We start from the raw sequence: 17,136 nt of genomic DNA on the forward strand, positions 1-17,136 counted from the left end.
CCAAGCCATGGTGGAGACGCCCCAGACGCTGCCTTCTGAGCCCCCAGCCCTCGGCCTGCACCCCAGACCTCTCTTATCCCCTCCCCCCAGAGGAGGGAGGGGCCTCCATGCAAATCAGCTCCCTGCACCTGCCCTTGCTCACTCTCTCCTCACCCCTCTGACCTGGCTCTGGAGGCATCCATGGACGGCAGGGCTCAGCTGAGCGGATGAAAACTCTGTGACACGTTGTGCTTAGTCAGGACACTGACCATTACAGGGCCCAGGAAATGGGGCCATCCTGGGATGTCCCTGTCATGCACTGTTTGAGTCAAGACGTCGTTGGCCAATAATCCCGAAAACCACTCCTTGGGTTTTGCGGGTGGAAGGTGAGGACAGGGGCCCGAGGGGCTGGGGTGACTTAGAGATTCCATCCCATCTCCTCCCGGCACCACAGGGGAGCTGGGGGTGTGCATCCCCCTCCCTCACCTGTCCCCTCAGAAGGACGGAGCCCCTGCCCCCCGTCCCCTGCCTCTGCAGGGCTCGGAGGAGGGGCCCTGGGACCTTTATTGGTCTTCCTAGCAAAGGGCTTATGAAGCAGAGCAGATTGAGGACGCTGACCCCACACTCTCCTTTAGGGGCTCAGGAGGCAGCACCTGGGGGCTTCATACAGGTCAGGAAACCAGACCATGACCCCCCCAAACCCAGGCCCTTGCTGCCTCCTGGTGGCCTTAGATGGGGATGACCAAGCCCCAGGGAGGCAGCTGAGTGGGGCTGAGCCCCCAGCTCTGACCCCCCCAACTTGTTCCTCCTCCTCCTCCTCCCAGCCCAGCACCAGCGACCCTGTCCCTCCTCATCCCCTCCATGGGCTCATCCTTTGTCCTGCAGCCCCATCAGGACAGAATTGTCACCTTCCTCCCCAGGTGGCTCAGAAGGGCCCCTGCAGGGTCTCTAAACTTGTCTCAGCATGACCTTATCTCAGGGGCAGTGACCTTGAGGAGATCTCAACTCAGGGCAGGGGAACCTCACACGATAAATGACTCCACCCCCATAGGTACGCGGATGAGAAATATGGGCCCATGAGATGAATCTGAATTCTCAAAATGCTTTGAAAACGAATAATGTAAGAAGGATTTTAGTTCCGTCAGGATGGAGGGAGACCTAATGGAAAATGAAGGAAGATGCCAGGGTGTGCAGGGCTGGGAGGGGGGACTGGGTCAGAGTCGGCCTCAGGGCCCAGCTGCAGGGACTTCTCGTCAGGCAGGTCTGTCTGCCACGTGGTGCAAGTGAGGATTCTCCTCTGTCCTCAGCGGGAGGTCCTCACCCCAGAACTGGCGCCTCCCTGAGGTCAGACACCTGTGTCCAGATGCTGGACCCATTGTGTTTTCTAGACAGAGAATCAGGGCTGACTGGTGTTTCCCAAGATTGTCACTTTCTCAGTATCTGAAATGTCTAGTTCCTGATTACGAGGAAAGTTGACAATTGGTGTAATTGTCATTTGCATCCCAGGGTTTATGCTCCTGCCTCTGGGCACAGGGCCCCGGGGGTGATGCAGAAGGAGCTCCAGGTCCCCACAGAACAGATTCCTGCTTCTTTCCTGGGTACTGTGGAGGGGACCCAGGAGTGATGGTGCTGGCTGTGTGTGTGGGTGTCTGTCTGTCTGTCTGTATTTGTGTGGGGCTGTGTGTGTGTTTCTTCACAGAGACAGAGCACATCCTGCGATAGAACATAGCCTGGACCTGATGGTGAGATGTTGGGCTTCCCTTGGATCCAGGGCCTGCACTCAGGCGCAGGAATACACGTAGGATCTGTGCACATCAGAGTTACCCCACAGCCTGAGACTAGTGTCCTTAGATAGACCTGCCCACAAGACTCGCCCTTGGTTTGTGTCTCGTGATTAGATTTCAGGAAGGTTTAGGCTATTCCCCAAGAAGAATGACCCCCTGAGTCTCCACTTTCCTGCAACCTTATGGTTTATTCTGAAGCCCTGACCTGCTCCCCAGCGGGAATCTGGAATTTCGGTAGATGCCAGGCACAGGATGCCTAGGAGACCAGCCTCCAGTAAGAGTCTTGTGGGTCTGATGAGGCTCCCTGGGGGACAATTCTTCATACACGTTGTCACCATTTAACCGTGGTGATGAAGCCCGACCTTGGAAAAGGTTTCCTGGAAGTTTATCCTCGTTTCCTCAGATTTCACCTCATCCACCAAGCCCTTTGCTGATTTTGCTTGGTCTCCCTTCACTGAAGGAAATAACAGCCACCAGGACACCTCTCTACTGAGTCTTGTGGGTCTTCTTAATGACAAAAGTAGTTGCCTGTGGTCTGGGGACACTCGACACAGGACGATCTGAGAAAACAAGCAGCAAACCAGGGTCTAGGGTTTCCCTCTGTCTCCTGCCGTCTGCACCCGGGGGGTAAACGTCATCATGGGAATCAGGGTCTGCACTAAACTCCACCCCTCCCTGGACACTCAGGACCACCCAGAGAAGCAGTAAGTCAGGAGCACTGGAAACTCCCCACACCTCCCCACCACCCTTGGAACAAGCTCCAGTGAGAGGATTATCAGGTCCACACTCGGAACTCCTGCTCTCCAGACTTTCAGTGTGAGCTCCTGTCTACACCCCTGTTGGTTTCTCTCTGTGGCTCCTTGATCCCAAGGCAGGGACCCCAGATGCGGCCACACTCGCCGCCCCCCCACCAGGAAGCTGGTCTGGAGCCTCTGCCTTGTGGATTTTAAGAGCTGCCAGAGCTCCCACAAGAGCCTCAGGCTGCCACCCAGCCTCCATGAGGAAGGATCCCATATAGCAGTAGGGAGTCCTCTACCAGTCAGCACATGTTTTGTCCTCATTAGGGAGAAAATGCACAAATAGTCCAGATCTTCTTTCTCCACAACACAGGCTAATGTCCACTGCTTCCTTCTTGGTTTATCCTTTCAATATGCCATACGTTTGCAGTGGGAAAATAACCAAAGCAAACCACCTGCAGGAAAGTTATTGTCTACCCACTTTTGATGGTGAATCCTTATTGGATTTCCCATGAGTCGTATTCTGCCTTGAACATATTACAACAGCAAAGAGTACGGAGATTTTTTAAAATTTAATCGAATTATCAGAAATTCTTCATCTCTGCTCCAGAAAACGTAACCCATCGGATATCCCTTGACCCTTCATTCACTGTGAACTCTTAGGAAATTTCCTCTCTGTCCACCCCGCTCCCAAACCTGAGCAAGGGCTCCTGTTCCCACTTCCGGGATGTGGATAAAAAACAAGACACACCTTCAGTCCAGAGCAGGGTCCCACATGCTGTCTGGAGTAATGTTTGGGCATCACATTGGACGGGGCACAAAATGGCAAGAGATGCTCTTGACTAGAGTCTGTTGCTTTGTGTCCCGAGATTTTCATTTCATTGAGATTCCGAGAATCAAAATATCATCTATGATAGAAAGTACCTGTTTTCTTAGTCAAACATACGTTTCCAAACCCACCTAAAATATTGGGTCAAAACTTCTCCAGGAGTTTTCTCATCAGACAGAAGGGAATCAATGATCCTCTAGATTCAGTGTGTATCCCATCGTGCTCTTTTGAAAACTCATTCATATCCTGCTCAGTGACAGAGCTGTTAGTACCTGCAGTGAGGACGGGAGTGGGGAGGGGTCCGTGTGTGGACACAAGGTGACCTTTGCTCTGATTGTTAGGCACGAACACACACATCTGCCTACAAGTACCCACACTGGATTGTTTAAACTGCAAGCTCAGGGTTACTATATTCAGGGGAATATTTGATATCACAGCTCAGTCTACTTTGTAGAATGTGACTTCTGAACCTGTGGAAAGCCATATTCAGGTCATTCTCATTAAAAGAAAAAGTCTTGCTTTGAAAAATGTAACACTGATTATAAATGCAGCTATATGTTTAACAGAAAAAAAGAAGAAAGAAATAACAGGACAGAGGCAAAGGAGCAACGGCTGTTTCCATAATAATGGGGGAGGGTAGAAATCATAACAGAGGCTATTTCAGGAGAGTAAAAACACTGATTCCCGCACTGCACACTTATTAGCAGCTATAATCCCAATGAAAGTAGAACTTAGCAATGAAGTTGGTCAATATTTTCTACACTCTACTTGAGCTCTGATGATATAGATAGAAAGACCAAAGATTCTGGTCATTTGTAAAATGCTGTGATAAAGACAAATGAATACACAGATTGAGACTAACATAGACTTGGAAAATAAGGGGCCTAATTGGTTGGGTTAAAAAAAATCAGGTTTATCAGGAAGATGATTTAGACAAGAAAAGCGTGCCCAGGACCGGCATAGAGTGAGCCATATATGACGAGCCTTCCAAAGATAGAGGACCGATTGACACTTGAAAACAGCCTGATTGACACGTGACTCCAACTTCATGAGAGCCAGGAGCCAGGACCATAAGAAAGAGCTGCTCTCCAGTCCTGGATGCCTGAAAACACAGTTATCAAATGTTCCTCTTCACTTGTTACTGTGGGGATGATGTGTCCTGAGGAATCCAACCAACGTACTTTTTCGTCTAAACTATTGAATTTGGGATATCCCTGGCGGTCCAGAGGTTGAGACTTAGCACTTACATTGCAGGGGGTGAACTTTCGATCCCTGGTCAGGGAACATAGATCCCACAAGCTGCGTGGCATGGCCGCAGAAAACACAACAAAAACCAAAGCAAAACATAAAAAAAAAATTTTTTTTTAACTACTGAGTTCACATAATTTACATTTTAGTAATGTTTCCATTTGAAAACTGTCTTTCAGGTTCAAGAAAAATTTAATATTGAAGCCACGACACTCATGCCTGTTTTTCAATGAATTCTCACAGGTGTTAGATGTGCTGGGATTCCACCTGGAAGCTGCATTGGCTCTTCATGGAAACATGTGACCTTGATATCACTGAGGAAGGGAGGACATACCCTCCAACCCACCCTCCATACTGGAGCCATGTTGCAAACAGCCCATCGTATTGGAAGACTGCCTTCCTGTAGGGCTGTCCCTGGACAGGGTTCACCGATGCCAGGACAGAGACAATTCTGAGACCCAGAGTGTGTCCCCAACCCTCCCTGGTTCAGCCCACTCAGATGCAGGTCAAAGAGCAGGGACAACAAACAGGAAAATCACACATTGTCCTTTGTCCTCATCCCTCTGCAGGGTCCTCACATCTCCTCTCAGCTGTAAATGCTTCAACCACAGATGCAAATGAGCCACCAGCAGAGTCACAGCAACGGGGAGCCTGTGAGCCAGGGCAGGATTTGGTCTCACTTCCCAATGACCTTGGGCCACTGTGCACAGTGTTACCACTTCTAGCTGAGCTACAGTAATAATCGGCCTCGTCCTCAGCCTGGAGCCCAGAGATGGTCAGGGAGGCTGTGTTGCCAGACTTGGAGCCAGAGAAGCGATCAGGGATCCCTGAAGGCCGTTTATTGTTATCATAAATCAGGGTTTTGGGGGCCATGCCTGGGAGCTGTTGGTACCAGCCGACATAACTGCTAGTTCCAGCACAAGAGATGGTGACCGTCTGTCCCAGATTCCCGGACACTGAGGGAGGCTGAGTCGGGCCAGACTGGGCCCAGGATCCTGGAAAGAGGAGAAACACTCTCTAGTCAGTTCTGTCACCCTGAGGACAAAGACACAAAGGATCAGTCAGATGTCCCTGGGGTCCCTTCCCTGGAGGCCTCACCTGTGTCCTGAGTGAGGAGGGTGACAAGGAGCAGAGCCCAGGCCATGGTGCAGACGCCCCAGACGCTGCCTTCTGAGACCCCAGCCCTCAGCCTGCTCCCCCAAACCTCTCTTATCCCCTCCACCCAGAGGAGGGAGGGGCCTCCATGCAGATCAGCTTCCTGCACCTGCCCCTCCTCCCCCCATCTGCTCACCCCCTCTGACGTGGTTTGTTCCAGATTCTTCTGCATCCCTGCACAGCAGAGATTATTGGAGACTTAACTCCTTCACATGGTGTGTGAGGACAGAACGAGTCCATGACAGGATGTGGGAAAGGAATCCAGCCCGGGATTTCCTGTCTCTCCTGGTGTGAGAGTCATGGTGCTTCCTGGGGGAGGAATCCCAGAAGGTCCCCTCTGTGCTCTTGGGACAAAGGAGAGGCCCTGAGCCCAGGCGGCTGAAAAATCCAACTGCCCCGCTTTCTGAGAGTTAAAGGCAGAGCTGCGCACCAGTATCCCCTCAACTACTTCTTTTTTAAAAATGTTATTGAAGGGCTTCCCAGGTGGCGCAGTGGTTGAGTCCGCCTGCCAATGCAGGGGACACGGGTTTTTGCCCTGGTCTGGGAGGATCCCACATGCCACTGAGCGGCTGGGCCCGTGAGCCATGGCCGCTGAGCCTGCGCGTCTAGAGCCTGTGCTCCGCAACGGGAGAGGCCACAACAGTGAGAGGCCCGCGTACCGCAAACAAACCAAAAAACCAAACAAAAAAATTTATTGAAGGGACTTCCGTGGCGGTTCAGTGGTTAAGGCTCCACACATCCACTGCAGGCGGTGTGCGTTTGATCAATGGTCGGAGGACTAGGGGCTGCAGGTCGCGTGGCGCAACTAAAGAATTTTTAAAAATTAAAAAAAAGAGAAAAAAGAAACAAAGAAAACTCTATTGAAGTATAGTTGGATTACAATGTTGTGTGAATCTCTGCTGTACAGCAAAGTGACTCACTTATTCATTTATATATACATTCTCTTTCTTATTCTTTTCCATTATGGTTTGTCATAGGATATTGAAAACAGTTCCCTGTACTATACCGTAGGACCTTGTTGTCTATCCATCCTATATATAGTAGTTTGTATCTGCTGGTCCCAAACTCCCAATCCATCCCTCCCCCACTCCCAACTCCCTCTCATCCCCCTCAGTTGGGAGGGTCCTCAGATTCCCCTCCAGCCTCTGTCTCCAAAGTGCTCTGAGTCTGAGGCCCAAGCCTGAGCCCTGGGCCATTTAGTAGCACTTTTGAAGATGATTTCTTGGGGCACAAATGCTTTGGGGCTAAGAGGGCTTACGCAGGAAGCAGCTCTTGAAACTTCATACAGGACAGTAGAAGCCACAGGTACCTTCCCCAAATCCTGGCCCTTGCTGCCCCCTGGTGGCTTCAGATGGTACCAACCAAGGCCCTGGAACCTGAGGGACAGAAAACAACCGGGTCCCCAGACTGCCTGCTGTGCAGCTCCTTGTAGGACATTTCCGAAGATCAGGTCGAAGTTTGTGTAAATGAACTGACATGGAAAGCACAGTTCACAAAAAGCTGGATAGAATTAACCACCTGGACTCAACAGGGCAGAAAGTCTGATTAAACCAAAATGTCAGCATAGGATTTAAAGACCTATAGTTCCACCCCATAATATTGGCCACACCAGGATAGACTGAAATCACTTGGCATATGGAAAACCAGAACAGCTCAACTGTATGGAAGGGAAAGTTAACAGAGCGTGTCTCACAGATCTGCTGGAATTATATCACAAAGATATTCATCCAGTTTGTTAAAAATGATGTAAGAATTAAGGACAGAACTTACTGAAGTCAATAGAGAGATACAGAGTGTCAGCCAATATATGGGAGAAAAATCTAACAAAGAGTGATGTATGTATGTGTATAACTGATTCAATTTGCTGCACAGCAGAAACCAACACAACAGTGTAAATCTGCTATATTCCAATAAAATTTTTTAAAAAAGAAAGTCTCAGCTAAGCAATAGAAGGTGGAAAACCACAGTGAATCTACTACAGAGAAAATTCCAGCAGATGGGATTAACGACAGACAGAGCACTGGATAATGAAAGATTTCTGACTTGAAGTCATGCAAGGGAAACAGTCCCTTGTTGAACAGAAGGGGGGAATATGAATTTAAAAGAATGAAGTAGTATCTACAAATTATGGAACTTCAATTGACCTAATACACAAATAATTGGAGTTCCCAAAGGAGAGGAGACAGAGAGAGACAGAGAAACCCTCACATCCAGAATCTTGACACACCTCAGGGTGTAGAAACGTGAGGGCAACCACATCGAGTTTCATTGTAATGAAATCTTGAGCTGTGGACAATTTTTGAGACCTCTCTTCAGGCTGGTTGACTATTGGTATGTTAGGAAAATGTCAGCTAAAGAAATAGTTCCCGGACTTTCCTGGTGGTCCAGTGGTTAACACGCAGGGCTTCCAATGCAGGGGGCACGGTTTCCATCCTTTTCGGGGAACTAAGATCCCACATGCCACTTGGTGGGGTCAAAAAAAAAAGAAAACCCAGTTCCCTGCAGATTCTACCACAATGTTTCCTCCTCTCTCTCCCTCTCCCCAACCTCACGACACAAACGTCTGTCCCAGAGTTCTTCACTCTGGTCTTTGTGGGTGCGTGGAGCACATGCACAACTATGATTGTTTCTTTTAAACCCAAGTCAAACAATACTGATAGTCAGAGTCATATATCAGAGTTTAGGAAGAGTCCAAAGAACACAGGAGTACAGAAAAGCACAAATATGGAAGCCAAGATGCATGTCCACGAGTGTTTACTGACTTTTTCCTGAGAAAGGCCAGTCTCAGGTCTGCAGTGGTGCTAAGTAGGTCTGTCATTCCATAGATCGTGATCAGTGGTGAGTATGGTCGTGATGAGCTGAGATAACTTAACAATTATAATGAGTGTGAGTCCTTACAGATGCAGGTAGATCTGCAGATTCATTCTCCTTTTAGTCGTGAGGCTGGTAGACCACTGCCCACTAACCCCACCGACAGATTTGCTCTAGGGAGAGGGTGAACCACATGTCCTGGATAAGGGGGCATGGCAGAGCTGACTCTGTGGGGGTCAGGAGGAGAAGCCTGTGTGCCTCCAGAGTTTTGTAGCCTCTGCCCACCTCTCTGGAATGGCCATCTCCCATGGAGGCCTTTCTCCAATGGGCAACCGGCAGAAATATTCACCTACAAGGAAGCTGACATCATCCAGCTGCTGACATACCTGACACCATCCTGTAAAGTTGGATGCGCATCGCCCGGATTCTGATTTGTACTGTATGGCTGGCTAGGATTGTCTTGACATGAACAATTTTCTAGGGTCTTGATCAGCCAGGAACAATCTCTCTCGCTTCCTCCCAGTGAAGTGATCTCAGACAACTCCTGGAGTCCACGTCCCGCTGAATAGCAGGAAACGTGGGAAAGCTGATACCCTGACAATATTCGCCTTAGGAGTACAGGACCCACCCACATCCCACAAGGCCAGATGCCTGACTCTAGGCTTCCTTGTCTTTCCTCTGGGACCCTGTCTGCCGTCTTCAGGACGGGCTCCAGGAAATCCAGGGAAGCCCCTTCCAGGACCAAGCTGAGCGCCTGTTAGGATCCATGTCTCTTGGGGCCTCACCTGTAGACACACTACCCTTTCCTCACTCCGCGGGTTGGATGCTTGTACCCACTGTTTCAAACTATGTTGTTTGGGGGATGCATATCGAGGAAGGCTGGGGCAGGAATGTAAAGAAAGGCAATGGAATGATTAACCCTGGAGTCAGCAAACCAGCTAATCGGGGAGTGGGGTAGACAGATGTGCCTTGTGGGGTAGATTTTGTCTGGGGTTATGTGGTTTCTGTTTATGATTCCTCCTTAAATTGTGAGTGTGCATTTCACACATTCTTCTTCAGGAATGCTGCATTTCATAATCAAAGGAATTGTGCAAAATACGCTGAAACAGACATGACTACTTTTCCTCTCCTTAGCTACATAGACCAGGACTCAGACATGGAGGAAATTTTCACGAAAATCTGCAAGTGTAAGATGAAAACCTGCCCTTGAAGCCTTGCTGATGGTAGAAACAGGCACCTGGAACGTTTGAACAAAGAAAGTGGAAAGGAAAAGAGAGTCATCGTCGGGACAAAGACCGTCTCAGGCTGTTTGATGCAGCTGAGACCCTGTCCCCTCCCTGCCCCTCCAGCTCATCCAGGACACATGCAAACAGCACCTAGAAGGAAGGGGAGACGCCCCCACCCGGGATCCTTAGGAGGCTCTGAGAAGGAGAGAAGAGGAAGCCTTGACTGTCTCCTGAAGACGTCCCTGAGGGGAATGTCGTGTTTTCATTTCATCTCGGGAAGTGAGGTGAACCTAGAATTTTCATTCCCTAGGCCCCGAAAGGATCACTCTGTAATGGGTTGTGACAGGAGAGAGAAAAAATGAATGTGAATCTGTGAATTGATTACTTGATCCATCAGATGAAGTACATCCTTATAATGCAGTATTATTCGGCTGTAAGAAGGGGGAAGTAGTGAATATGCTTCCACAGGAATCAGCCTGGAAACATTAGGCTATGTGGGGGGATCCTGGCACAGAGGTCCGAGGGGTACAGGGAGTGACTGTAGGTGGATGACATGTGTCTTGAGGGGCAGGAAGCATCTGGACTCTGGAGTGATCATGGATGGACTAACTTGTCAATACATTAAAAACCCTGATTCTACACCTTAAATGATGACTGTGATTTCATGTGAACTCTGTCTAAACGAAATGTATTAAGTCTTAGATGCTGATGGATGAAACCTATTCCCAGTGGTTCAGAAAATGAATGTTTTGTTTACATGTGTGGGTGTGTTGAGTATGTATACTTATGGATGTTTATATATGGATACACATCCAAATACATACACACACACACACAAACACACACACACACACACACACACACACACACACACACATATAGGCAAAGAGAGAAAATGAGAGATAAGCTGATATAATGAAAAGCGAAGATGGCAATAGTGAAAAATGATGGATCTGGGAAAAAGGTATGAAGCAGTTCTTTATGAAATCTTCAAATTCATTTAAATTTGTAATTATTGGCAAATAAAATAATAACAAACAAGCAACAACTGAAAGCCTGTATTTAAGAGTGAAGGGGCTGGAGGGAGCTAAAGGGAGATTTTGGTCTCACTTCCCCATGACCTTGGACCACTGTGCCAAGGGCTACTACTTGAAGCTGAGCTACAGTAATAATCAGCCTCATCCTCAGCCTGGAGCCCAGAGATGGTCAGGGAGGCTGTGTTGCCAGACTTGGAGCCAGAGAAGCGATCAGGGATCCCTGAAGGCCGTTTATTGTTATTATAAATCAGGGTTTTGGGGGCCATGCCTGGGAGCTGTTGGTACCAGCCGACATAACTGCTGGTTCCAGCACAAGAGATGGTGACCGTCTGTCCCAGATTCCCGGACACTGAGGGAGGCTGAGTCAGGCCAGACTGGGCCCAGGATCCTGGAAAGAGGAGAAACACACTCTGGTCAGTTCTGTCACCCTGAGGACAAAGACACAAAGGATCAGCCCGATGTCCCTGGGGTCCCTTCCCTGGAGGCCTCACCTGTGTCCTGAGTGAGGAGGGTGACAAGGAGCAGAGCCCAAGCCATGGTGGAGACGCCCCAGACGCTGCCTTCTGAGCCCCCAGCCCTCGGCCTGCACCCCAGACCTCTCTTATCCCCTCCCCCCAGAGGAGGGAGGGGCCTCCATGCAAATCAGCTCCCTGCACCTGCCCTTGCTCACTCTCTCCTCACCCCTCTGACCTGGCTCTGGAGGCATCCATGGACGGCAGGGCTCAGCTGAGCGGATGAAAACTCTGTGACACGTTGTGCTTAGTCAGGACACTGACCATTACAGGGCCCAGGAAATGGGGCCATCCTGGGATGTCCCTGTCATGCACTGTTTGAGTCAAGACGTCGTTGGCCAATAATCCCGAAAACCACTCCTTGGGTTTTGCGGGTGGAAGGTGAGGACAGGGGCCCGAGGGGCTGGGGTGACTTAGAGATTCCATCCCATCTCCTCCCGGCACCACAGGGGAGCTGGGGGTGTGCATCCCCCTCCCTCACCTGTCCCCTCAGAAGGACGGAGCCCCTGCCCCCCGTCCCCTGCCTCTGCAGGGCTCGGAGGAGGGGCCCTGGGACCTTTATTGGTCTTCCTAGCAAAGGGCTTATGAAGCAGAGCAGATTGAGGACGCTGACCCCACACTCTCCTTTAGGGGCTCAGGAGGCAGCACCTGGGGGCTTCATACAGGTCAGGAAACCAGACCATGACCCCCCCAAACCCAGGCCCTTGCTGCCTCCTGGTGGCCTTAGATGGGGATTACCAAGCCCCAGGGAGGCAGCTGAGTGGGGCTGACCCCCAGCTCTGACGCCCCCAACTTGTTCCTCTTCCTCCTCCTCCCAGCCCAGCACCAGTGACCCTGTCCTTCCTCATCCACTGCATGGGCTCACCCCAGAGCTGGCACCTCCCTGAGGTCAGACACCTGTGTCCAGATGCTGGACCCATTGTGTTTTCTAGACAGAGAATCAGGGCTGACTGGTGTTTCCCAAGATTGTCACTTTCTCAGTATCTGAAATGTCTAGTTCCTGATTATGAGGAAAGTTGACAATTGGTGTAATTGTCCTTTGCATCCCAGGGTTTATGCTCCTGCCTCTGGGCACAGGGCCCCGGGGGTGATGAGAAGGAGCTCCAGGTCCCCACAGAACAGATTCCTGCTTCTTTCCTGGGTACTGTGGAGGGGACCCAGGAGTGATGGCGCTGGGTGTGTGTGTGGGTGTCTGTCTGTCTGTCTGTATGTGTGTGGGGCTGTGTGTGTGTTTCTTCACAGAGACAGAGCACATCCTGCGATAGAACATAGCCTGGACCTGATGGTGAGATGTTGGGTTTCCCTTGGATCCAGGACCTGCACTCAGGCGCAGGAATACACGTAGGATCTGTGCACATCAGAGTTACCCCACAGCCTGAGACTAGTGTCCTTAGATAGACCTGCCCACAAGACTCGCCCTTGGTTTGTGTCTCGTGATTAGATTTCAGGAAAGTTTAGGCTATTCTCCAAGAAGAATGACCCCCTGAGTCTCCACTTTCCTGAAACCTTATGGTTTATTCTGAAGCCCTGACCTGCTCCCCAGCGGGAATCTGGAATTTCGGTAGATGCCAGGCACAGGATGCCCAGGAGACCAGCCTCCAGTAAGAGTCTTGTGGGTCTGATGAGGCTCCCTGGGGGACAATTCTTCATACACGTTGTCACCATTTAACTGTGGTGATGAAGCCCGACCTTGGAAAAGGTTTCCTGGAAGTTTATCCTCGTTTCCTCAGATTTCACCTCATCCACCAAGCCCTTTGCTGATTTTGCTTGGTCTCCCTTCACTGAAGGAAATAACAGCCACCAGGACACCTCTCTACTGAGTCTTGTGGGTCATCTCAATGACGAAAGTAGTTGCCTGTGGTCTTGGGGACACTCGACACAGGACGATCTGAGAAAATAAGCAGCAAACCAGGGTCTAGGGTTTCCCTCTGTCTCCTGCCGTCTGCACCCGGGGGGTAAAAGTCATCATGGGAATCAGGGTCTGCACTAAACTTCACCCCTCCCTGGACAGCCCAGGACCACCCAGAGAAGCAGTAAGTCAGGAGCACTGGAAACTCCCCACACCTCCCCACCACCCTTGGAACAAGCTCCAGTGAGAGGATTATCAGGTCCACACTCGGAACTCCTGCTCTCCAGACTTTCAGTGTGAGCTCCTGTCTACACCCCTGTTGGTTTCTCTCTGTGGCTCCTTGATCCCAAGGCAGGGACCCCAGATGCGGCCACACTCGCCGCCCCCCCACCAGGAAGCTGGTCTGGAGCCTCTGCCTTGTGGATTTTAAGAGCTGCCAGAGTTCCCACAAGAGCCTCAGGCTGCCACCCAGCCTCCATGAGGAGGGATCCCATATAGCAGGAGGGAGTCCTCTGCCAGTCAGCACATGTTTTGTCCTCATTAGGGAGAAAATGCACAAATAGTCCAGATCTTCTTTCTCCACAACACAGGCTAATGTCCACTGCTTCCTTCTTGGTTTATCCTTTCAATATGCCATACGTTTGCAGTGGGAAAATAACCAAAGCAAACCACCTGCAGGAAAGTTATTGTCTACCCACTTTTGATGGTGAATCCTTATTGGATTTCCCATGAGTCGTATTCTGCCTTGAACATATTACAACAGCAAAGAGTATGGAGATTTTTTAAAAATGTAATCGAATTTTCAGAGATTCTTCATCTCTGCTCCAGAAAACGTAACCCATTGGATATCCCTTGACCCTTCATTCACTGTGAACTCTTAGGAAATTTCCTCTCTGTCCACTCCGCCCCCAAACCTGAGCAAGGGCTCCTGTTCCCACTTCCGGGATGTGGATAAAAAACAAGACACACCCTCAGTCCAGAGCAGGGTCCCACATGCTGTCTGGAGTAATGTTTGGGCATCACATTGGACGGGGCACAAAATGGCAAGAGATGCTCTTGACTAGAGTCTGTTGCTTTGTGTCCCGAGATTTTCATTTCATTGAGATTCCGAGAATCAAAATATCATCTATGATAGAAAGTACCTTTTTTCTTTGTCAAACGTACGTTTCCAAACCCACCTAAAATATTGGGTCAAAACTTCTCCAGGAGTTTTCTCATCAGACAGAAGGGAATCAATGATCCTCTAGATTCAGTGTGTATCCCATCGTGCTCTTTTGAAAACTCATTCATATCCTGCTCAGTGACAGAGCTGTTAGTACCTGCAGTGAGGACGGGAGTGGGGAGGGGTCCGTGTGTGGACACAAGGTGACCTTTGCTCTGATTGTTAGGCACGAACACACACATCTGCCTACAAGTACCCACACTGGATTGTTTAAACTGCAAGCTCAGGGTTACTATATTCAGGGGAATATTTGATATCACAGCTCAGTCTACTTTGTAGAATGTGACTTCTGAACATGTGGAAAGCCATATTCAGGTCATTGTCATTAAAAGAAAAAGTCTTGCTTTGAAAAATGTAACACTGATTATAAATGCAGCTATATGTTTAACAGAAAAAAAGAAGAAAGAAATAACAGGACAGATGCAAAGGAGCAACGGCTGTTTCCATAATAATGGTGGAGGGTAGAAATCATAACAGAGGCTATTTCAGGAGAGTAAAAACACTGATTCCCGCACTGCACACTTATTAGCAGCTATAATCCCAATGAAAGTAGAACTTAGCAATGAAGTTGGTCAATATTTTCTACACTCTACTTGAGCTCTGATGATATAGATAGAAAGACCAAAGATTCTGGTCATTTGTAAAATGCTGTGATAAAGACAAATGAATACACAGATTGAGACTAACATAGACTTGGAAAATAAGGGGCCTAATTGGTTGGGTTAAAAAAAATCAGGTTTATCAGGAAGATGATTTAGACAAGAAAAGCGTGCCCAGGACCGGCATAGAGTGAGCCATATATGACGAGCCTTCCAAAGATAGAGGACCGATTGACACTTGAAAACAGCCTGATTGACACGTGACTCCAACTTCATGAGAGCCAGGAGCCAGGACCATAAGAAAAAGCTGCTCTCCAGTCCTGGATGCCTGAACACACAGTTATCAAATGTTCCTCTTCACTTGTTACTGTGGGGATGATGTGTCCTGAGGAATCCAACCAACGTACTTTTTCGTCTAAACTATTGAATTTGGGATATCCCTGGCGGTCCAGAGGTTGAGACTTAGCACTTACATTGCAAGGGGTGAAGTTTCGATCCCTGGTCAGGGAACATAGATCCCACAAGCTGCGTGGCATGGCCGCAGAAAACACAACAAAAACCAAAACAAAACATAAAAAAAAAATTTTTTTTAACTACTGAATTCACATAATTTTCATTTTAGTAATGTTTCCATTTGAAAACTGTCTTTCAGGTTCAAGAAAAATTTAATATTGAAGCCACAACACTCACGCCTGTTTTTCAATGAATTCTCACAGGTGTTAGATGTGCTGGGATTCCACCTGGAAGCTGCATTGGCTCTTCATGGAAACATGTGACCTTGATATCACTGAGGAAGGGAGGACATACCCTCCAACCCACCCTGCATACTGGAGCCATGTTGCAAAGAGCCCATCGTATTGGAAGACTGTCTTCCTGTAGGGCTGTCCCTGGATAGGGTTCACCGATGCCAGGACAGAGACAATTCTGAGACCCAGAGTGTGTCCCCAACCCTCCCTGGTTCAGCCCACTCAGATGCAGGTCAAAGAGCAGGGACAACAAACAGGAAAATCACACATTGTCCTTTGTCCTCATCCCTCTGCAGGGTCCTCAGATCTCCTCTCAGCTGTAAATGCTTCAACCACAGATGCAAATGAGCCACCAGCAGTCACAGCAACGGGGAGCCTGTGAGCCAGGGCAGGATTTGGTCTCACTTCCCAATGAACTTGGGCCACTGTGCACAGTGTTACCACTTCTATATGAACTACAGTAATAATCGGCCTCGTCCTCAGCCTGGAGCCCAGAGATGGTCAGGGAGGCCGTGTTGCCAGACTTGGAGCCAGAGAAGCGATCAGGGATCCCTGAGGGTCGTTTATTGACATCATAAATCAAGGTTTTGGGGGCCGTGCCTGGGAGCTGTTGGTACCAGCCGACTTCGTTATAACCCCCGATGTCACTGCTGGTTCCAGCACAAGAGATGGTGACCGTCTGTCCCAGATTCCCAGACACTGAGGGAGGCTGAGTCAGGCCAGACTGGGCCCAGGATCCTGGAAAGAGGAGAAACACACTCTAGTCAGTTCTGTCACCCTGAGGACAAAGACACAAAGGATCAGCCAGGTGTCCCTGGGGTCCCTTTCCTAGAGGCCTCACCTGTGTCCTGAGTGAGGAGGGTGACAAGGAGCAGAGCCCAGGCCATGGTGGAGACGCCCCAGACGCTGCCTTCTGAGACCCCAGCCCTCAGCCTGCTCCCCCAAACCTCTCTTATCCCCTCCACCCAGAGGAGGGAGGGGCCTCCATGCAGATCAGCTTCCTGCACCTGCCCCTCCTCCACCCCCCCCCCCCCCCCCGCTCACCCCCTCTGACATGGTTTGTTCCAGATTCTTCTGCATCCCTGCACAGCAGAGATTATTGGAGACTTAACTCCTTCTCATGGTGTATGAGGACAGAACAAGTCCATGACAGGATGTGGGAAAGGAATCCAGCCCGGGATTTCCTGTCTCTCCTGGTGTGAGAGTCATGGTGCTTCCTGGGGGAGGAATCCCAGAAGGTCCTCTCTGTGCTCTTGGGACAAAGGAGAGGCCCTGAGCCCAGGCGGCTGAAAAATCCAACTGCCCCGCTTTCTGAGAGTTAAAGGCAGAGCTGCGTACCAGTATCCCCTAAAATACTTCTGTTTTAAAAATTTTATTGAAGGGCTTCCCAGGTGGCGCAGTG

At 49.6% G+C, this 17,136-nt stretch overlaps 1 gene segment (V, D, J or C); it reads right to left on the minus strand.

Annotated features, from left to right (window-relative positions):
* Positions 1-16,062: 16,062 nt before the first annotated feature.
* Positions 16,063-16,656, minus strand: LOC309970981 (immunoglobulin lambda variable 2-18-like). The segment is given in 2 exons: positions 16,576-16,656; positions 16,063-16,472 (listed from the first exon to the last, which is right to left on the minus strand).
* Positions 16,657-17,136: the final 480 nt, after the last annotated feature.

Source organism: Leucopleurus acutus (assembly GCF_964270905.1).
Source record: "Leucopleurus acutus genome assembly, chromosome: 13".
Classification (NCBI taxonomy): Eukaryota; Metazoa; Chordata; class Mammalia; order Artiodactyla; family Delphinidae; genus Leucopleurus; species Leucopleurus acutus.